This window comes from Mus caroli, unplaced genomic scaffold (assembly GCF_978045245.1).
Source record: "Mus caroli unplaced genomic scaffold, Mus_caroli_1 scaffold_19, whole genome shotgun sequence".
NCBI classification, from domain to species: Eukaryota; Metazoa; Chordata; class Mammalia; order Rodentia; family Muridae; genus Mus; species Mus caroli.
In genome coordinates, this window is record NW_028227274.1 from 68,390,554 (window position 1) to 68,414,914 (window position 24,361).

At 39.7% G+C, this 24,361-nt stretch overlaps 1 protein-coding gene and 1 pseudogene across 1 annotated transcript in view; one reads left to right on the forward strand and one right to left on the reverse strand.

The window, feature by feature from the left end:
- The window catches only part of Rab27b (RAB27B, member RAS oncogene family), a 150,513-nt gene that overhangs the window by 71,382 nt on the left and 54,770 nt on the right, over positions 1 to 24,361 (reverse strand). The window lies entirely within an intron of this gene.
- Positions 4,393 to 5,340, forward strand: LOC110284556 (myosin light polypeptide 6 pseudogene; annotated as a pseudogene).

Sequence of the window (24,361 nt, forward strand, 5' to 3'; positions counted from 1 at the left end):
CTTGATCGGTGAGATGTTAGGATGTGCTGTAGGTGTGTGCTCAGTTGGTAATTCTCCGAGCTGCTTGATCGGTGAGATGTTAGGATGTGCTGTAGGTGTGTGCTCAGTTGGTAATTCTACAAGCCGCTTGATCGGTGAGATGTTAGGATGTGCTGTAGGTGTGTGCTCAGTTGGTAATTCTACAAGCCGCTTGATCGGTGAGATGTTAGGATGATGTGCTGTAGCTGTGTGCTCAGTTTCCTTGTGTTAAATAATGAGGCGCCCTTTTGAGCACAGACAGATATTTATTGATTATGATTATGTTTTGTGTTTTTCTGTTTCTTCAACTGATTCATATCATTTCCACGACTTTAGTGAAGTTGGGGTATTGAAATGTGTGCATCATCTTAAAGCTGCGAGTATAGACACAACAGGTGCTTTGTATTTTGAATGTTTAAAAAATTAAATTGATTTTGTTTGGTCAATAAAAAAGTAACATGGCCGACCACCAGCTAATTTTAAACCTCTCTATTAGTATGTATGCCTTTGCACTCATTGGTACATGGCATGATCTCGATCCATGGGTGGTAGACATTGCTATGTTCTCTAACATCTTTGCTCCTGTATAAATCAAAGTTGAAACCTTCTTAGCCTCTCAAGAAGCCAAGCATTAATTTACTGACGAATTAGTTTGGCTGATAAGGGTGCAGACACAATGTAAAATACTTTCATGAGAAAATTCTCATTTATTGGGAGGTACATACTCTACTTTAGTGGTCGTTATGGCTTAAACAGTGAGTCCTCAGCTGATGGCATTCTTTGGAAAAGGTGTAGAATCTTTGCACATGGGGTCTAGCTGGCAGATAGGGGCATAACAGTGGAGCTGGAATGTTACAGATTTCACTTACAGTTGATCTTTCTCTGCCTCCTGATCTGTGGAGATGTGCACAGATCATTCTGCCTGCTACCAATGCCATAGCAGACACAGCTGCATCAGTGCACCCTAAACCATAAGCCAAAATAAGACCTTCCTCTCTTAAATTGCTTATATCAGGCATTGTGATACAGTGTACATTGGTACATTGGTTGTAGAGGAATGGGCTGACCAGGAGATGCCAAGGACCCGGAAATGCCAACCTGGAATGGTGTGTGTGTGTGTGTGTGTGTGTGTGTGTGTGTGTGTGTGTGAGAGAGAGAGAGAGAGAGAGAGAGAGAGAGTGAGACAGACAGACAGAGAGACAGAGAGAGAGAGAGAGAGAGAGAGAGAGAGAGAGAGAGAGAGAGAGAGAGAGAGAGAGAGATCTTCCTTTAGGATCTGGCTGGATCTGCCTAAGTGTAAAAGAAACAGCTCAGACACAGGATCCCTTGTTAACACAATATGCCTGAGCCTCTCTAGATGATGACAAATGCAGAGTGTGAAGAAGCAATGAATAAAATCTAAACCTTTAAAGATTACATGTGCGCGCACACACACACACACACATACACGCACACACACAAACACAAGTTTATATCATCTTCATTTTTAGTAGTGTGAAAAGTAACTAATCTACTACCTCTGAGTTATGTGCAAGACTGTGTCAGCATCGTCTTAAGTTACCATGGTTGTATAAAGTTTGCATGTTCAATGGGCCTCTCTTTCCAGTGATGGCCGACTAGGCCATCTTTTGATACATATGCAGCTAGAGTCAAGAGCTCTGGGTACTGGTTAGTTCATAATGTTGTTGTACCTACAGGGTTGCAGATCTCTTTAGCTCCTTGGATACTTTCTCTAGCTCCTCCATTGGGGGCCCTGTGATCCATCCAATAGCTAACTGTAAGCATCCACTTCTGTGTTTGCTAGGCCCCGGCATAGTCTCACAAGAGACAGCTATATCAGGATCCTTTCAGCAAACTCTTGCTAGTGTGTGCAATGGTGTCATCGTTTGGAGGCTGATTATGGGATGGATCCCTGGATATGGCAGTCTCTAGATGGTCCATCCTTTTGTCTCAACTCCAAACTTTGTCTCTGTAACTCCTTCCATGGGTGATTGTTCCCAATTCTAAGAAGGGGCAAAGTGTCCACACTTTGGTCCTCGTTCTTCAGTTTCATGTGTTTTGTAAATTGTATCTTATATCTTGGGTATACTAAGTTTCTGGGCTAATATCTACTTATCCGTGAGTACATATCATTTGAGTTCTTTTGTAATTGTGTTACTTCACTCAGGATGATGTCCTCCAGCTTCAACCATTTGGGGAATGCCAGGGCCAAAAAGTGGGAATGGGTGGGTAGGGGGGGAGGGTATGGGGGGCTTTTGGGATAGCACTGGAAATGTAATTGAGGAAAATACATAATAAAAAATATTTTTAAAAAGTTACCATGGTTGGCCTTAAAATTACTCAATAGCCAAGGCTGGTCTTTATTTTCAATCTGCATGCCATACCTCCTGAGACTACAGGAATGGAGTATAGAGTCCATGAAGCAAGTACTTAAGATCACTAAGTGTGTCAACTTTAAATATAAATGAATAAATTAGTTAAGCACAGAAAAGACAACTATAAAATCTCTAATATTAGGCAATTACTAATACAAACTAAACAAATTGTAAAATTTATGGCTGAGAGTTATAAATATTTCGACAGTGTTTCTGGCTTTCCTGGAACTAAATATGGCTGAGAATCGTACCCCAGGAGGTTTCTCTGGTTGTCTCTCTGACATATGATGCTCCCCTTCCTCGCCTGGGATGCCATCTACAGCAGCATAGGAAGGGGGTTTGTGGAGAGTGCCTACAAGTCCTAGATGGAGGATTACCTTCTATGCGAAGCTGCAAGGATGCTCAATAAGCACTTGGATAGAAAAGACTCTTAGCACCATCTCCTTTCAGTTGGTTCACAGCAAATGACAGCAAAAACTGAACAAAGAATAAAACTATTTGCTTTTGACCCTTTGAACATGCATTTAAAAGTCTCCCCTAGAGAAAGTATCCAAGGAGCTAAAGAGATCTGCAACCCTGTAGGTGCAACATTATGAACTAGCCAGTACCCCGGAGCTCTTGACTTTAGCTGCATATGTATCAAAAGATGGCCAGTCGGCCATCACTGGAAAGAGAGGCCCATTGGACACACAAACTTTATATGCCCCAGTACAGGGGAACGCCAGGGCCAAAAAGTGGGAGCGGGTGGGTAGGGAAGTGGGTGGGAGGGTATGGGGGACTTTTGGGATAGCATTGGAAATGTAAATGAGGAAAATACCTAATAAAAAGTAAAAAAAAAAAAATTGATATATTAAAAAAAAAGTCTCCCCTATATCCTTCATCCAAGGATCCATTCATGCTTGACCAGGTATTCTAACGCTATCTTTTAGCACGGTAAGATCCACTTCCCATATAGAATAAAGAGTTGCATTTAGTTACTATGCCTCTTACTTTACTTTAATGAACTAATCTCCATTCTCCTCTTGAGAATTTTGGAGACTTTCCCTTCTTACCCTGTCATTTGTCTCCCAGTCTGACTTTATCTGATGTTTCTTTGTGATTGAGTGATTCCCTCCTCACTGTCTACTTTAACTGACATAGGAATCTCATGGGGGAATGTTGTTAAAGCACAGGTTCTGATTCAATTAGACAGTGGTGAGATCCATGTTTCTCCACTTCTAACAGGCCCCCAGGCCATCCGTGGTGCTGAGCTCATTTTAAATAGGAACAGCCCAGGGGATACTGAATTAGAAGAAGGGGATATAATTAGGACTGATTGCTTGCTGTGACAGTTCCTATGAATTGTCAACTTGACAAGATCTAAAACCACATGGGAAATAAGCCTATTAGCATGTCTGTAGGGGGTTATCTTGATTATATTAATCGAAATGAGAATACCCACCTACTATGAGTAGTATATCTCCTTAGGTATGGGATCCTGAACTGCATAGGAGTCCAAAAGCAAAATGAGCAGTAGCACACACACACACACACACACACACACACACACACACACACACGCACGCACACACACACATTGCTCACTTCTGATAGAATTTAGTGTGACCAGCTCCCATTGGTATGATAATTGCATTGCTGTGATAAACCCATACCTGTCATGATTGACTGTAACCTGTACCTGTCAGACAAATACAGCCCTTTCTCCATTTAGGTGTCTTTGTCAGGGCATTTTGTCAGAGTAACCTGAAAGGTATCTAAGACATCTTTCCCTTCATCATGACTATTTAATACAATCACTTCCAAAGATGCAAACTTCTTCCAAATTGTGTGTTTTAGTATCAGAACTGATTTCCTTATTACTGTAGGAAAATGTCCCAAGGATATGAGAAGTCAACATGTATGACTTCACCAAGGGCCCAACTTCATAGTTAAGACTTTTTCAGGCTTCTTGACTAAACAGGTGATGACAAAAATCCTATAGAGTGAAAGAGGGGATGTGATGAGCACCTTGGTCCAGAACCCTACCAATGCCCATGTACTCAAGTTCCTAGGGAATTGAAGTGGAAGTCATGTGATACAATACAGACTGTTGTTTTGCTGAGGCAAGACCTGTGGGAGGACACATGATGTTTGGAAGTATAAATAGGACTCAATGGAAATGACATTGTGCTTACAAAGCTAGCTTTGCACCACTTCCTTCCTCTCACATCTTCATCAATCTTCACTTTGTTGCTAGAGGCAGAGCAGAGACCTTGTGCTGGCTTCCCATATGGTTCTGGTTACTCCTGCTGACTCGTGGTGATTCAGTAGATGCCTGGCTGTTTCTGCTGGATTGTGCCACCACTACTGATTTGTTTTTTGGTATCCTGACATTACTGAACTGGACTGCTGGTATCTTGATAGCGAATGGAATAGTCCCCTAAAGAACTACTTCCAAACAGGTTCACATCCTCTTGTCCTATTCACCATCTTTTCTCCCCTACCTTAGTACAGTAGATTAGAAGAGGAAGGGCTTGAGGGGTTTGAGAACCCTTATTAAAAGTAAATTTTAAAATCTTAAGCCTACAGGGAACCCCAAGAATGATGAGTTGAATGTAAAGTGCTTGACTTGGAGCACTTCCTTGCCATATTTCAGACTGTGGCCAAGAACAAGGACCAGGAAATTTAATGAAGACTGTGCTAAAAGCACTTTGGGTGCCTTTGGGTGGTTGGCAAGGTAGGGACTGTTAACATCATGGGGGCTGAAACCCATGATGTTAATGTCATGTTAGGTGGGAAGATAACAGAGAAAGAGATTAGCGTGCTGCTAGCAGGACATGAGGACAATGATGATTGTATCAACTATGAAAAGCTTATCTGGAAAACACTGGATATTCCCATACCCCAAGCCTGTGTGTTGTCATCTGTGAGAGCTCTCTGTAGTCTAAGAGGCTTCCTAGCCCTCTGATCACAGCACCTTGCCTCTACTCTTTTTTGAATAATGTTTGTCATTTGCCTTCACCAAATAAATTTTTTCTTTTGCTCTTTCTCCAAATAATTAACTGACTGATTCCCAATAACTCAATGAACCCCCAACACTGTCATAATTAAATATATGATCGACTCACTGAATGGTTTCAGTCACTCAGTGGCTTAATACTGAAGCTAAGAAATCAACCTTGACTGGTTTTTCTTGTTTAGCTCTTCAGCTATGTCAGTAGCATGGTTACCTTGAGATATACCCTAGATCTGCTCTATGCTTCTTGTGTCTGCTGCTCATGATGAACACCATATCTCCTTTGTTTCTTACCATGCTATGACAGTCATCTATTTGCTAGTCTAACTCATTTCATTTTCCTCTTAACAACAGCCCAAACTACTTCTCCTAAAGACCTCTCATTACATGTAGTTGGAAACAAAAATCCCAAGGGCTCATGTTGTTCACCTAATATTTGAGACATTCTTAATGTCCTTTCTCTTGCATTCCTTTCTGGTCACAATGTTCTGCTTGATTTTCTTTCTCTGATCAAGATTTACACCCCTTCTTTCTTTGATAGACCTTTCCCTGAGCTTTACACAGCCCACTCCTTCCCTGTCATTGGAGCACACCCTGATTGCTTATCTAAAATAGCATCTTCTAGCTGACCTTAAAGCCTCTTGCCTGCTACCTGCTTTCCATGGTAACTGAAAATAATTGCAAGCTTTTTAGGGAGGGAAGCAATTAGTTGTTCTTCCTAGCTGTAAACACCTTTGGACCACAACAATGATCAACATGACAAGATATATCTAAAGGTGTAGTAAGCAGTACAAACATTAGTAACCAATATCTCTCTGATAAGGTTTAAGGACCACTCAATAGGAGGGAAACCCTTCCAGATACTAGAAACTTAGCAAGCATCCTGGGGCCTGAGGGTTTAGGGATCTTGGAAGAGAATCTACTACCATCACTTTGCTAGATAAGCCTAATTCCCAACTATACTCTAAATCTTATCCTTTTTTCCACAATAAGTATAGCTCTCACCCCCCATCAAAGAAACTTCTTTACAGCAAATGGGGAACATCATAGAAAGCCACAACCAGACACAACACAGAGATGCTGGATTATGGGGACCCCATCTCCAATGGACACATCTACAACTCACTTCTTGCAACTATGACTCAGGAAAAATATGGAAACAGGGTGGAAAGATTATAAGAGCCAGAATACTAGAAATCTGCTACAAAGCACTCTCTTGGAGAGTGCTGCATAAATAAGATCTGAAAAGTGGCAGTATCAATAGACATGCTAACAAGGAATGAAGGAAGCGATCTCATTGGGTCACACCCCTGGATAAGAAACTAGAGGAAACTGCAGGCTCCTGAGAGAGGGAGACTTAACCTCCCTCAGGGATGAGTCCCATCATTGCTTAATACAAAGTTGTCAGCCATGAGACCACATGCACACAAAAAAGCACTGATACAGAGGTTATATTTATATACTTGCATGTACATAGACATACAGATATGTAACAATAAGAACCAGAGTTGGGGGCTGGTGAGATGGCTCAGTGGGTAAGAGCGCCCGACTGCTCTTCCAAAGGTCCAGAGTTCAAATCCCAGCAACCACATGGTGGCTAACAACCATCCGTAACGAGATCTGGCGCCCTCTTCTCGAGTGTCTGAAGACAGCTACAGTGTACTTACATATAATAAATAAATCTTTAAAAAAAAAAAAAAAGAACCAGAGTTGGATAGGCTATTAATTGAGAGTTGGAAGACATGGAAGGTGTTGGAAGGAGGGAACTTGGGAGGAGCTCGAGAGAGGAAATGGAAGGGAGAAAGTGATAGTGATGTAATTACAAATGTAATAAAAATAACACCGTCTTCAGTTCCAATAAGCCTCTCTCACATGACTTGTGTTTGTCATATACAGCTGCTTTATGAAGCCAGGTTATTGATTTGCTTATTGTACTGTCCCTTCCCCTCTGGAGATGTATGGTCATAAAGGAGGAGATTCTATTTCAGTTTTACTTAACTTCATTAGCTCCAGTGCTAGAAATAATACAAATATTCAATAAATATTAAGTGCATAGATGAATGAATGAATGACATGCTAATCAAAAGATCAAGAATGAGGAATTGATACAGCTATTTTTCTTCACTACCACCAATATTCTTTAACCATTAGTACTAAGTTTTCAAATAATTGTGGGTCCCATCAACAAATCTGGAGTGATATTGGACAATGCATAGTCCTTGACCCAGCCTCTGTTATGTTTAGGAACCTAATGAAACTCAGAAAGTGATCATAGCCCAGAAACATGTCACCTCTCATTCTGTCCTAAAGATGTCTTCTGCTTGTCTTGGGTTCCAGGTGAGTCCATATATTTAAACTTGTCATATAATCTATAGATATAACAATACAAGTATAACTATGCAAATAAGAAAACTATCAGAGCAGTTAAAGAAAGTAGAGAAGAATGATCATCAAACAATTAGAAATTTAAATTCTTTCATTAGAGTATAGAGGTGATGGGTTTGGTCAGAATGGAAAAAACAAAAACAAAAAAGCCAATTTGGGTATAACAATATTCTTCAGCTAGTCCCAAGGAAAAATATTGAATAAAGAATCATCAGATAAGTGATATAAGAGCAAGGCCTGAGCCAGGAAGCAAAGACCAACAGTAAGGAGGGGACAGCGACAACCATCTAAATGTCAATAAACCTCAGTCTTCCAAAGCAAGGGAAGAAAAGATAAAATAACACCTCATTCAAGTTGGTAATGTGTTGTGCACCTTCACTATTGCTGGAAAGGAAAATACATCTTCAATAATGATTATCCAGGAACAACACAGAAGATGCTGAGAGCTTAGATGGCTCCTGACTTTCTTGAACCTTGAGTAACATTGACTTTTGGTTCTACATCTTTGGTCAATCTACTGATGGAGGTAGAGGTGTTGCAGCTTACAGAATCTCACTATCATGTGTCTTTCTCAGTGCTCAAAATGTCTCATCTTAATTCACACAACCCTTGTCTGAGAAGAAGCCATAAACTATTCCCTCTACTTTAGCTTCCAAGGCCCAAATCAGATATCCATTTCCACTTGTCTGCAACCACTCACAAAAGGGTGATTTGAGCAGGGAGAGCAAAATGTGACCTCCACTGCTGTAGACTGAGCTTGCATCTTCTATAGGTTTGGACCACCATCAGACACTCCACATTCTAAGGACATAATCTACAAAGAAACAAGTACAAGTTCTTTTCTAGAGGACTTAGTGATAGTTTGAGCATTAGTTGGTTGTCAAAAGTGGGTGGTAGAGCATGAGCTAGGGACATCTAGTGAATAAAAGTTGCAGAGCTACAGCTAACAGATAATTCACTTGACAGATTTCCAACCACCCAACGATTTATCTGACTCAAATTGTCAATAATTGGGGCTGGTAAGTCATGGGTCAACAGGCTCAGATGTGCAACAATGAGGCTAGCTATCATTCATGTAGATATGATGGGTAAGGTGGTGACTAAGCATACACTGATGAAAGGCTTCTCAAGTTTTGAAGAGAGGGGAAGACCATGTTTTCAGTGGTAATTATTGCTTTAAACCAGTTTTATGATTGATTTTGGAAGTACTGAAAATCAAGTTTATGATTTTGAAAACCAAACAAAATTAAGTATAAGGCAAATTTAAAAAATAAATTTAGTCTAGGAGGCAAACATCTTTTAAGAAAGTTAATGGTCTGGATGTGGCCCAAGAATTGCTAGATAGAGCTTGTTGCTGCACTCAGTGCTTTATCTATTATATAGGGTAAAAATAACAACACAATAAACTCTGAGCAGCTATGAGGATGGGCATCAGTTAATAGTGAATAATATGATAACCGGAGAAAATGACCACAACCAGAGATGGCTGGATAAGTAAGAGTCAGGTTTAAAAGCATCACATAATATATGGCATCACTTCAACTGCCTAATGCATAGAAGGTTTCAACAGAAAAGTGGACAAAACTATAAACAAATAAATGTCATAAGAAGAATTGTAAACAGAAAAAAATGAATAATTCCAACGAAGTCATTGTGACAAATTGACCTGATAGCAGTTAAGATGGGACATTCTTTATTAAGGAGATGAGTATGTGGTATGTGTGAGTAAAGACACGGGGTGGAGCATTGAAATGCACTCTTAGAAAACAAACTTTCTCTGCCATCTCAAAATATACCAAGTTTCACGTGGATACAGCCTTTCACAGATGAATCTACAACGACTATTTGTAATAATCTTGAGAAAAGGATTGAATAGATGGATGTGGAACACTTACGATTTTGTTCAGTATAATATGACTTCTAATGGCAAAGACATTGGGGGAAAGCTCTACAGTTCGTTTACAAAAGGTTCAGCAGATTGTACTGTGAGCCACAGCACAGGTTGTATGGCTGCCAAAGAAGGAGGAGTATGTTATTAAGGGAAGCTAGGTTATGCCATTTTCTTGCATACTGTAAAAGTATACAAACTTGAGATACAATTCAGTGGCAGAGGGTGGGATTAGCACGCACAAGGGCCTTGGTTTCATTTCTAACACCTCAAAAACAAAACAAGAAGAAAATTCCTCATAAGTTCATGCTTCAGTTATTTGTTCGAGTTGTATTTCACTAGAGGGATAGTAGTCACTATAGTGAAAAACAATACTCTATAATTTATCCTATTTATATTTCAAGTATGTAATTTTCTTAGAAGAAAACAATGATAGCTCTGCATAACCATAAAAATGTTGCTTCCGTGCAGAAGTCCAATATAATACAATATATATTTAATGTTAAGATATCCACATATCATACCCTAGGGAAATTGTATGAAGTGCTTTATCTGGAGTTGCATTTTATGATCTGTGAAGTCGGTGCACTAGATTTCAATGGATCTCTTAAGAATAAAGGCAATCCTGGTTGATTTATTTATGACTCTATTCATCAGAGGGAAGAAATGTCCCATTAAGTTAGAAAAAAAAAAGACATTTTCTGTCTTTGATGATAAAGTAAATCACCCAAAGCTATACAATTGAACATATATATATATTTCCCAAAGGTGCTACCACCATCAACTGATACCCATCCGAAGGTGAATTTCATCGTTAAATAGTCCTTAGTCTGCTGCTGGTGAGATGGCTCAGCTGGCAAAAAATAATTTTGTTGGACATCCTTAATACAATCTCTGGTGGAAGGAGGTAACTTACCCCTACATGTTTTCCTCTGAGCTGTTCCCTTCCCTCCCTATACACGCACACACACACACACACACACACACACTCACACACACATACACACCACATACACACTTGCATACACATTCAAGGACACACACACACACAGATAAATTGCAATTTTAAAAACTTGAATAACACACAATGTAAGAATATTGCATGCACCTTGTTACATAGATTCTGGGATCCTGATGACCCAGCAAACACCCCTAACCACTGAACCATAGTCCCAGCATCTAGAAAGTTTGCTTTTTATTATTAGATCAGTTCACAGTCTAAAGTAAAAAATTGTATCAGGTAAAAGCTACCCAAGAATGCCAATTTTCTTTTACTTATATGCTAAAATTCCTGAGAAATGCAGTAACAAATATTCTTCTCAAAAATGACCCAGGCATGATTAACATGAAACTTTGAAAATGAACAAATTGATCTTTGCCTTCATCTCTACCCCATCAACGATTTCATTATTTTTGTAATCTTAAATTAAAAAAAATAAACTCAATAAACACATATTTTTGGAGTTGGTAAAGCTTGGGTTAAATTATATTAATACCTAATGGCATAATATTTAAATGATAAAATTATAAATAAGCAATAGCATTTAGTTTGAGAACTAGGAGCCAGGAAGTCTTGAGCCTGGAGAGGCCCATCCTCTTCATAAGTTTTTCTCTGGAAAGTTACTACTGCTGGCATTCATGTCCTATTTTATTTGAACAGCATACATGCAAGTTGAGCCCCTTACTCTGAATTAGATGCCTTTTCTCTACCTGACCCTACCGAGGCTGACAGGCTGAACATAAGCTCTGTGTTTTCGAGAGCTGGAATGTTGCAGGTCCAGAGCCAATTATCTTGGGCTACCTTTGGCCTCCTAAATACACATGTACTGCCCCTGTCTTGTCTGTGCTTATCCTAACATCCTTATCAGTTATCAGGCAAAATCTGTTTTGGAATGTGCAAACAGACCCCTCAACTTCTACTAACCCAGAGTCTAAGAATGTCATCAGACAGGATCTGAAGCCAAAAGGAAAGACTTTCTCTGGAGGCTGTGACGCTCCCAACTGAGAGTTCAGGGTTTTTATAAAAGGTCTTGATTTATAACTTTTTTCCTGTTTCTATAAAAACCAATAGAATTGATACCATATTGGAACATGGAATTTGGAGTAACAAGAATATATGTTCTTAGGACAAAGTAACTGTCATTTATTAGAGTATTTTTTATTTTCTTTGGGGTGAAGGCTGTGTTCTCAAAATGATGAAAAGCCATTCCTGATTTTTTGCTGCTGATAAAGATGTTTGGTTTTGATCTAGTTCACTTTCTATTGCTGTGATAAAAGCAACAGTGATTGAAAGTTTCTTAGAGAAAAGAATTTATTTTGCTTATACTTGTGAGGCATGGTTGTATTGTGTTTGTAGGCCACACATGGAGGCTGAGTCACCTATTTTGAATGGAAGAGACTCATACATTCTCTGGTGGTGACAGTCCATCATTGATGGAAGTCTAGGTAGGAATACAAGCAGGGTAAGGAACTTGAAGAAGAAACCATGAGGGAAGGCTGTTCACTGGCTTGCTCCCTTCCAGTGTTCTTATACAGCCCCAAATCACATGCCTAGGAAGAGTTACCTAACACAGTCAGCTAAACTCGCTTATCAACCAATCAAGTCAGTCCTTCATAGACATGGACAGAGGTAAATCTGATTCAGGAAATTTTTCAATTGAGATATTTTTCTCTTCCCAGGTGACTAGGTTGTGTCAAATTGATAGCTAAAACTATGCATGATAAACCTATTGTCTTTGAAGGCCATGTGTGGAGGCTGACCCACCAATACTGAATTAAATGAATTCTCTCTATCTGGACTCATCAGTTCTCTGATGGTGGCAGGTAGAGCTTTCCCAGAAGAACCACAGGCTTGGTACCCATCTGAGCTCCACCATAACTAATTCTGTCTCTCTACATCTTCACACTTTCATTGTCTTATGGGGAAAATGGAAGAGATAAACAATCCAGAAGCTAATAGCCCTTAAGACTCAAGGTCCTGCAATCTCATAGCACGGTCCTGGGGCATGCTTTAACCCTGACCCCTGAAGGGTTTTTTCCTACCATCTCTCAGCCTTTGAAGAGGGTAGCTCTAATATTTAGGTATATCTGAGATGAATATTTATTTTCTATGCCCTAAGTTCTCGGGAAATAGGAAACAAGCACTGTGCAATGAGGAAGAGATATGAGCTCAATAAGTAATATTAAGAGAAAATAGAGACAAAAAGAACAGCCAGTTGTTAGACTGCAGAATAGAGCAGGACCACAGAGGTAGTTGTTACCAATGCTCATCCTGCCAAGCGAATTAGCATTTTCCAGGGTAGTCTTGACACTAAGTAAGCAAGCAAGAAAACAATAAATCTCCTGGGTATTTTCATTGTGCATCCAGTGTTGAGATCCTCAAGACAAGATGACACGAGAGAACATTTGAGGAAATGAAGAAGCTAAATTAATTCAGAAATATCCTTATACAAATAAGATGTTTTTCAAAATATAGAAAAATTAGCCATGCTAGTCGCCCTTGGCTGGCATGAAAACCAAAACCACTACTCAGCTGTGCCTACTGGAAAGCCAGGCCTTCGAATCACGGAGCTGAAAATCATTGTGAAAATACTTTAATATCTCATCCTTATTAGATTTCAGACATAGGTCATTGGTAAATCTATTTAGAGAGTTATTTGTTTAGTCTGTCTCCATAAATGGGGAAAATGTGAACTCTGGTGCAGCTATTTTGGAGAAAGCATTTATATAATGTTTGGACATTTAAATACAGCTATGGATCCCTATGAAATTTCAAACTTTTAAAAGTCTGCATTTTACTTGTAAAGTAAAATGCTATTTTTTTGGTATACAACTCATTTTCATATCCTTTTATAAGGCTGGCAATGTGTCTTCTCAATGTTGAAAGACTTACAGGCCTTGGTTACATTATAAGGCAATAGGGTGGAAGCGATGTCTACATCCCAGATTCTGAAGTGAGATGAAGAATACAGTGATAACTCTTGCTTTCTGACCTCTTAGAGGATCTTTTTATTTTCCTTCCTGTTACAAGATTAACTATTTCTTTCCATAGCTGCTGTTACAAGTATCATGTGACTGTGTTTTCTCTCTTCCAGATTGCTCCAAACCTAACTCCCACTCTACTGTTACGACGGGAAATTTGTTAAGTTTGGATGACAGGGAGAAAACCAGGCTGATGTGAGGAACAAAAAGCCTCCTTTTGAAAAACAATGCTTGTACTTGTTGTGATAAACCAAAAAAGTCCAAATGGCAACGCATATGACTAGAAACCAGCCACATAACCCAGAAGCTTACATCACATGTGCCATGTGACAGGCACACTTGCTTCTTACTGCACTTCTCACTGTTGCACAGAGAATAAGGAACCCTAAACAAATACAGATGAGGGCTGTGACAACCTAGCCATGGCTCCCTGGACTCTAAAAGTGGCTCTCCCATTGTCCAGCGGGAACTTCTCGTTGTCATGAAGGATAGCTTCAGAGATTTTGCTCTGTATAAAGAAGCTAGGGAGTAGGGATTGATTTTTATGTGAATTCTCATTAAAGAGAGCAGTGACAGTTATTTCAATGGTTTTCCAGTACCATGGGGATCAAAGCCAAGACTTCTATGAAGAACCGCTCTACCTTTGGAATGGCAGCTTTCCTACATGGAAGGCTCAAATTGCGTGTTTTGGGGGGAATGCTAAAGAATGTTTTTTTTTTTCCTCTGTAAGAGCTTGTACCAAAGTGTCTGGCATTTCCCTGCACCTACTTAATTATGTGTAAAAGTCATACCTTTTAATAGAGTTGCCGGAGCTCACTTTGATCATTCTCAACTTTTTATTTAATGAAAACATACTCTTACTGAAATGTCATTGGTAATAGCACTCAGAAAATGTATGCAAATGTATTTATTTGGGACTGAAAGTTTGTAGAGTGCTCCTACAGAGGCTGTGTGTGTCATGGTAACTAACAAGTACAATGTTCTCTGCATTTTCAGATGTAGTGACTACTTTGTATATATTAATTAGGTTGATTTTTATTGCTACACCTATGTAGGGTTTTTTTTCCATCTCTGTGAAGATAGAAATCCCAAAGCAGAGAAATCTGAGTACCTATTAAGTTTCAAACCTGGAACAAATGGTCGAACTGTGTATTTAACATATCAGAGGACCTTGCCTCCATGTTCTCCCAGAATCCTTCAGTCCCCACCTGTTATGGGGTATGGTTTGCATACCCTGCCCTCTACTCAGAACTCTCCAGTCCAGGGACTGGGCTGCCCTTCCCTAGAGGCTCTTCCCTTTATAACCCAGACAGTTTGATTACCTACCCACTGCCCCTTATTTTTTTTTTTTTACTTTTGTACTCCTGGATTCTGTACTTGGGTCTTCTCTCTCCCTTCCCCTCCCCACTCCACATGGCTCAGGGTCAGTGACCACTCTGCTCTCTCCCAGATGTGTCTGCCTCTGGCTGTGCTCTCCCACACATGTATAATAAACTCTCTCTGCCACCATGCCTAAGAGCAGTCACGGCCTTTCCTTTTTATTTCTTTTAGTCCATTCAGTATCCAGTCTCACTCCTCACACAGCTGGTAAGCAACAAAGCCTAGGTTCAAACCCTGGAAGGATAACTCCTCTGTCAGCCAGCCTTTTCAACAGAAAGGCAAATTCAAGTCATGGCCCCCACGACCAACTGCACGTTGTTATGTGAAATCATGGCAGTTATGACAGGATTTTGGACTGTAAGCCTTTCATTCCTGTTATGCAGCTGTGACAACTTATAAAGTCTGGATGATTACAGTGTGTTATCTTCCGAATTCATCACACATCTCTGATGGCACTTTCAGCTCAAAGGATGACACAAAGAAGACGTTGGTTCTTCATGACACTTTCTCATGTCACTTAAAATAGTCACCAAATCCTAAGATGTGAAAACTCAAAGGGACAGACCTTCCAGATGTGGTAGTTTGAGAAAAACCTCAAGGAGAAGTAGAACACTGCAGAGTCTGCTGACCAGCAGGAGGCCTGAGGCCACTGTCTTCGTGACTTGCTCACACTCTCCTCTCATCCCCTACAACATCTTAGTAAGGTAAAATCCAAAATAATACTGTTTGTTGGAAAATGAGAAAAAAGGCATTTGAATACATACACCTGAAACTTGTGTCTGAACAAGAATGTCTTCAGACACACATCTATCTGTACATACACCTAAACAACTGATCAAAGACATTCTTAGTACATTTCTGGCACATATAAATCAATGACTGAAGCAATGATGTCTAAACAACTTTTCAATGGCTTGTTTACCTGTACTTTGAGATGAAGTCATTGTTACTTAAGCACTCCACATATTAATGTAGAAGATATTCATCACTTTGAAAGACAACCGTGGTTTGCCCAATTGAATGGCTGGGCAAAAGAGAGTTAATATGGTATAAAGTAAAGCCACTGGGGACTTTTGGGATAGCATTGGAAATGTAAATGAAATAAATACCTAATAAAAAAAAACAAAACAAAACAGAAAGAAGAATGTAAAAAGTAGCCGGGCGTGGTGGCACACGCCTTTAATCCCAGCACTTGGGAGGCAGAGACAGGCGGATTTCTGAGTTTGAGGCCAGCCTCTTCTACAGAGTGAGTTCCAGGACAGCCAGGGCTACACAGAGAAGCCCTGTCTTAAAAAAACAAAAAGAAAAAAAGAAAAAAATGTAAAAAATAAAAGACCCTCTATGATAGAATGTAAGGCTAGTTATCATACACAAGAATGGGAACAGTTTGGTGGCTGGAGAAATGGCTCAGCAGTTATCAGCCCTTGTTGCTCTACAAATGGACCCGAGTTCCATTCTCAGGATCCAATAACAGCTCACAACCATGTTTACCTACAGGGTCTGGTGATCTGACACCCCTCTTCTGATTTCTGTAGGCAACACATATACATGGTGCATAGGCACTCATGCAGGTAAAATCCCCATACACATACAGTAAGAATAGATGTTTTTTAATTGGAAATTTTCGTAGCTCCGACAAAATTACTTTACATTTCTTCAAACTCAATATTGGAATAAACATCACTCTTTCCAAACTGCTAAAATCTTCCATGTTTGGAAGATCATCAGTCCCAATATAAAGATAAAATATCGTTTGGGTGGGGTTTTGTGGACCACGCATAATTAGAACCAGGAATTAAACAGAATCCGCAGAACTTTATAGTTCACAGTTTACAATGTGTGTCTTAAGCACTGCTGAAAGGATACACATCATTTACTCAGGACACTCTTCCTTTAGTTCCCAGTTCCATGACATGCAAGCTCGGAGCCCTGGGGGAACACTGTGTTCTATGCTATTGCTTCCTATGCCTAATCTCCCCCCTAGACTATCCCTCCTTACCTGGGTTCAGTGACTGCTTTCTCTAATCCCAACACTCAGAAGGATGAAGCCAGAGAATCACTGCAAGCTTAATGCCAGCCTGGGATACTCATGAGACCCTGTTTCAAAACTCAACCCTGAACGATGGAAACCCTAAACAACGGAGATCAGCTCCTTCCCTGCTGACAGCACAGGGAGAGTCGCTGAGTTTTGAAACTCACAAATGTAAGATGTCTTATGAATTCTATTTTTTCTTAATTTCCTTATTACCTTCTGTTCATTCTAAGGCAATTTTAAGAACAAATTATATTATTATTTTGCATTTCTTGATCATTAAAGGCTAGGATTCAAGGAAGAACACGTAGACAGCCCCAGTGTTCAAGGAAGGATGGAGTCATGATGGGAGGTCAGAAGATAATGAGTTGTTCTTTCTTGTCTTTTACTCCCTGCCTCCTAATTTGGTCTCCCTACTGAAGAAGCGGGTCACAGGTCAAATAAGACAGCCAAGACCTGTCAGAGTCTTGGGGCTCTGAAATACCAACTGAATCATCACAACTTCAGTAACTGGTGGAGTCAGTAACTGCTCAGCCTAATTCTGAAATCCGGGGAGTCTTCAGATATCTCTAAACTTGTTTTTCATCCAAGGAAAGTTCTCTAGCTTGACCTTTGACATTTGTGCCTTTAAAAACTTTATCTGCAGTGATTCTTGTCATTGGATCATTCTCCTGGACTCTCTGGGAAAAATAAAGCAAGGAAGATCACAGGCCAAGCTATCTCTAAAATATAGATGTTCATATACTCTAGGATACTCTAGGTGCATCGGCCACATGCTCAGAAGTTTATCTTGTCTTGAATCCAAGAATAGACTCTTCTTTTTTTTCCCCCAATTTTTTATTAGGTATTTTCTTCATTTACATTTCAAATGCTGTCCCGAAAGTTCCCTGTACCTTCCCACCACCCAGCTCCCCTACCCACCCATTCCCACTTCTTGGCCCTGGCATTCCCCTGTACTGGGGCATATAAAGTTTGCAAGACCAAGGGGCCTCTCTTCCCAATGATGGTCGACTAGGCCATCTTCTGCTACATATGCAGCTAGAGACATGAGCTCTGGAGGTACTGGTTAGTTCATATTGTTGTTCCTCCTATAGGGTTTGCAGACCCCTTCAGCTCCTTGGGTACTTTCTCTAGCTCCTCCATTGGGGGGCCTGCATTCCATCCAATAGCTGACTGTGAGCATCCACGTCTGTGTTTGCCAGGCACTGGCATAGCCTCACACGAGACAGCTATATCAGGGTCCTTTGGCAGTTGAAGATCGGGTAGCTTCAGATATTGCTGAACCAGCATGGCTTTAAATGATGTTTTCCTGGAACCTCAAGCAAATTTAAACTGTTTTGGAAATTATCAAGGTCAACAGGACACACGGCATGAATTATTCACACAACTTCCATATCATATATGGGGCTCAAGCCATTAGTTAGATATCAATCTCATTATGACTGTCTCATCAATGAGTAACAATGGTGAGGAGACTTTTATTTTGCCAGTTAATGTTTGTTGTTGTTGTTTGTTTGTTTGTTGTGATGTCTTATACAGATCTCTGTAGAATTCTCTATATTTGATTTTGTCCCCTGAAGTTCAATGTTTCCATTATAAATCGTTATAGAATTCTCTATGTTTTATTTTGTTCCCTGAAGTTCAATGTTTTCATTACTGTTGCTTAGGTTTCATTCATTCATCCCTTCATATGTGCAAACACTAAGTCAAAAATTTTGTCTATTAAACAAGAAATAAGGTCTCCTCCTGGATCAGGAGGCAATGTGGTTGTCTCCATCTCTTCATGTTCCAAGCACAACTTAGATGTTCCAAATGGGACTGTAAGGTAGCTGTCCGTGGTTGTTCCTTACCCGGACTGCCAGACCTTTTTGGAAACAAAAATGCTACTACAATAATTAAAGAATCACTCTTTGAACACTCAAGATCTGGTGCAAAAGGCTTAAGCTCAACCAAGCACAGCTCCAGAATATATTGGGCTCTGTCTCACAGGAGAGGAACATGGAAGAACTGGAGGAAAATAATTCTCAGTGAAATCAACTGCTGATAGCTGGGCAATGTGTGAAACAGGTATATTGTGATTGATGAATAGTCTTTTTTGGAGGAAGCTCTGTCTAAAGCTCTCCAGCCTCTCCTGCATTTGTTAAGCACATTAACTTTCAAAGCAAAATTCTGGTGCCTCTCAAAGAAAAAATATATATATATGTATGTATGTATGCATCTCTCTGTCTCTCTCTGTCTCTCTGTCTGTCTCTGTCTCTGTCTCTGTCTCTGTCTCTGTCTCTGTCTCTGTCTCTGTCTCTCTCTCTCTCTCTCTCTCTCTCTCTGTGTGTGTGTGTGTGTGTGTGTGTGTGTGTATAGGATGTACCCACAGCAAGTAGAAGGCATCTTTAGACCAGGAATTATAGACTGTTATGAGATACCCAATGTGAGTGTGGTAGTAACTGAACTTGGAACCTCTGGAAAAACAGCAAGTACTCTTAACCATTGATCCATCTCTCCAGCTCCTAAAGGAAGGCAATTCATATTTTTACCTTCAAAATGCAAATTTAAAAAAAAAAAGATGTGTATCAGACAGTAACAAGGTGCAAGCTAGTAGTTTTGGGCTCATTTCTGTCTACTTTGATCCTAAATATTTATTTTGCATCTTTTGTTATCCATCTTCAATATTCAGGCCAAATTCTGGGGTTTCAACAGTTTATCATTTTCAACCTGTCTTAAAGTGTTAAGCTACCTTAGGAAGGATGAATTGAGCAAAGCTAGTGAATTTGAGTCAACTTCTTGCTAATGAATGTATTTGAGCACAATAGGACATTATTAATCTCTGTTGATATAGAGATGTGCTTAAACAGTGTGATTCAGGATAAAAATACTCTGTGATAAATTATAAGGCCACTTAATTACAGACAAAGATCTTACTTAATTTAATTTATTCGGGAACACACTTCCTCTATGTTTAATAAACTTTGATTATTTCATTTGTAGACACATATGTTTCAGAGATTATTTTTTAAAAAAAGCAGTTAACTGAGAATGTAGATCCTACAATGGCCTTTAAATTTCTGAAGCATTTGTTGTAGTCACATTTTATATGATAATTTATTGGTAATTCATGTGATTATTCAATCTCTAGTCTTACTTCCACTATATGTGGTATGGATATGCATATAGAGTCAGACACAATGAAGTATTGGAAGGTCTTATCTAGTCTAGTTATGGGGTGCTTCCTATTATATAATCCAGCATTAGGCAGAAATGGAAGCTGGGACTTGATCACTTATAGTGGACTTGTTTCCAAGTGCATTGAGAGTTACTTCTTTTGATGGGGGAAAGCTAGATGTTTGCAACTGGAAGATGTAATAGAACCTTCTTCAGTGGCTTGACCTTAGATGTCAGAAGCAGTTCATTTTAAATTTGAACTTCAGTAGCTTGCCCATAACTATAAACACACATATTCCATCTTCTTACCCCATTAAGCAATATATACAATAACACAATCCATATGTTTAAACAACTTGTGTTTACTGAAACCCTTCCTTGTTCCTGGCACTGATGTAGGCTTTGAGTAGAAAACAAAGTAAAATCAAGCCCACAATCTTCATGGAGTCTGATGGCAGAAGAAAGTCATGAGCAAAAATTATACTCTGAAGACAATCTATTTATAATTGAGAATTACCAAGGGAAACTAAAAAGGGAGGGGTTAGTCATTCAGGGGTGTCCTTTTTTATTTAAGGCGCTGAGCATTAAACCCAGCAACTCAGAAAGGATAGGAAAATACTCTACCTTTGAGCTACATCTGCAGCCCTAGCAAAACAAAGAATTTAAAGGAATGATTAAGCAAGACTTCATCATCAGAACTGCATTAAAAAACAGATCTGAGGAAACAAAGATTATTTTAGTCAGAAGAGCAAGTACAAGCAAGATGGGAAGCCACTGTGTCTGGAAGAGTGGGCAAAGTGAGATGAGAGACTGCCTTCAGGACTCAGGGAAGGCTGTGATGGTTTCCCAGGAAGGATGACCATGATGTAATATGTTATGACATGTGTGTGCCTCAAGATGGTCTGTGCTGATATGTACAGTAAAGCCTATATGTCTGGCTTTAGGGAAAATGTATAGTGAAGCTCTGGTGTCTGACTTTGAGTGAAATGTTTGGGTTAATCAGTTGAGGTGAGAAATTGTTCTGAGCCTGCTTGAACCTTGAAGAAATCTGTCTCCCTGAAAAATGTGCACTTGGTGTTACTTAAGAGCTTGCAACTGCACAAACCTTGGTCTAAGACATTCTTGGAAAACCCAGAGTTCTTACTTTTTTTTTAATTAGATATTTTCTTTATTTACATTTCAAATGTTATCCCCTTTCCTGGTTTCTCCTCTGAAAACCCCCTATTCCATCCCCCCCCACACCAACCCACCCACTCTCACTTCCCTGTCCTGGCATTCCCCTACCCTGAGGCATTGAGCCTTCTCAGGACCAAGGGCCTCTCCTCTCCTCCCATGGATGTCCAACAAGGCCATCCTCTGCTACATCTGCAGCTGGAGCCATGGGTCCTTCCATGTATACTCCTTTACTTTTGATTATAGCAAGTCATGGTCAAAAGGGTCTGAGATTTGGGTGTGTTGTCTGCTCACTCAGGCAGAAAGAGCAAGATAGCTTTGTTAGTTAGAATCTTTCCCAGCCCCAATTAACCTTGTATAATGATTGAATAAAGTAACTGGAGTGAGCTAGCCATGGGGAGGCAGGGGTTGGTCTTTTCCAAGAAAGCTAAACCCTTCTGATCTTTCCGGAAATGAAGGCTTAGCATCCTGGTGAGGCTCTCTCTCTCTCTCTACTGTGGTACCAATACCAATATCAATCAATAATAATCCCATGGATACCTATTGAGAATGTGAAAAAAAAAGAGGCAAAATCAAATTAAGATAGAATTTGAGATTTGGAAGTTATTTGGTTTCTTGGCTCATACCTGAATCAGAATAGGTCTCTATACCTCAGTTCCAACAACACTCTGGCTTCTTTGTTCTTTGCCTCAATAAATTATGAATTCCCGGGCATAGCAATTTTATTTCTGAAATATGATGAACTTGACATTCTGTGTTAGAGCTTTCATGGGTCCGCTTCCCTGATTCCTTGTCCCTGGAACCTGCCTTTTCTTCCCTATCTCCTTTATTTACACATAGGTACAAGCATATTTGGATAACCTCAGCTCTTCTACTGGTCACGAACCATTGGTTACAGATAAGGCATGATCCAAACTGACTCTATGAGAACCTCCCCAATGGTGTTTGTAACTGTGAGTCCAAACAGAGTGTGTGTCGTTTCTTGAGACATGGGAATGTCATACTGAGACATGTTCCAGCATCTGTGCTCTGCCAAAGAGGCTGATGTGGCAAATTGTGGTCTATGCACAGAGGGGAACTAGGGTAAGAGAGAAGCTTCCTTGAATTTCACTAGACAACTTTGTACTCGTAAAAAATCAATCGAATCTTGCTTCCCAAGGGTGCAAGCCATTTAGAGGTAAATACCATCAATCAGATGCTTTTCAATGTAAGTCCTTGACATGACAACTAGAGAGCCAAATGTAAAATAATTACCACACTTGGTACTACATACAGAGTTACATGAATTTGCAGGTTGTATGATTAACATTTTAAAGCTTGCAAAAAAAAAGATATTTACTAAAACACAACTTTCAAAACATATTTTTTGAAAGATACAACTAGTGAGACTGCAAAAATCACAGCAGGGGAGAAGATAAAACATGTGCTTCATACTCAGAATGAGTTGAGAGGGTAACCATCATGAGATCCACTCGGTGAATTCCCAAGGGGTTTTAAAAGTTATCGTGGGAACCCATGGATGCTATCCTAAGGAATTCAAAATGGTGGCCATCAAGGTTGTACAGCCTGTGTTTCCTCTGTTTGAACAACCAGGAGGAACACTTCATATTTCTCCTGTTCAAAATTTTGCTTCATTTATGAATCACTATTGACTATCATGGATTTCTGAAGCTGTGCAAGATTAAGCATGGTTGGAACTCAAGTATTCCATCTGTGTGGGAACAGCCATACAAACATGTTTAAAGAAGAATCTCAATTTTAATAACAAGTTGAAAGTTACTAGAGAGCTCTTTATGAATTTCTGATCCTATTTCATGACAATTAATAACAAATATATATATACCTTGGAGTCACACCTATGTTGCTTTACACCACAAGAGAAATGAAGAATCAACAGAGGAAGAGAAGGTTCTAAGCATTTGTACCAAGCTGAGTGGTTACAAAAGAACCTCTTCTCTGGGTAGTGACAAATTAGAAATGTCTGCCCATTCAAGCTTCTTGGAGACTTATGAACTCCCCTTTCCAGGCTTCTGCTTTATGGCTATACTAATAACCCTTCTCGTCTGTGTAATAACATGTTAGGTACCTTTTCTAAGTCACGTTTCCATATACTTTGTCAAACAAAACATGAAAATGGCATGCCTGGTTGGCTTCATAATTATTATATTCTCATAATTTTTACATCAAAATAATAACTATACCCTGGGCATTACTATTTTTAGAATAATGAATATTCCAACAGTAATACATTTACATAATGGATGGTAAATTGACATAATGGAATGGTAAGCTTTGATATGTATGTTAGTCAAGAGCAAATCATTTTTTCTCATTAACTTTCTTTTTTTTTTCATTTTAAATAATTTTTAGTACCTAATTTATTATTTTTTTTTATTTTTTTAATATTTTTATTACATATTTTCCTCAATTACGTTTCCAATGCTATCCCAAAAGTCCCCCATAGCGCCCCCCACTTCCCTACCCACCCATTCCCATTCTTTTGGCCCTGGCATTCCCCTAAATTGGGGCATATAAAGTTTGCAAGTCCAATGGGCCTCTCTTTCCATTGATGGCTGACTAGGCCATCTTTCGATACATATGCAGCTAGAGACAAGAGCTCCGGGGTTCTGGTTAGTACATCATGTTGTTCCAACAATAGGGTTGCAGATCCCTTTAGCTCCTTGGGTACCTTCTCTAGCTTCTCCATTGGGAGCCCTGTGATACATCCAATAGCTGACTGTGAACATCCACTCCTGTGTTTGCTAGGCCCCAGCATCGTCTCACAAGAGACAGCTATATTTGGGTCCTTTCAGCAAAATCTTGCTAGTGTATGCAATGGTGTCAGCGTTTAGAAGTTGATTATGGGATGGATCCCTGGATACGGCAGTCTCTAAATGGTCCATCCTTTCATCACCGCTACGAACTTTGTCTCTGTAACTCCTTCCCTGGGTGTTTTGTTCCCAATTCTAAGAAGGTGT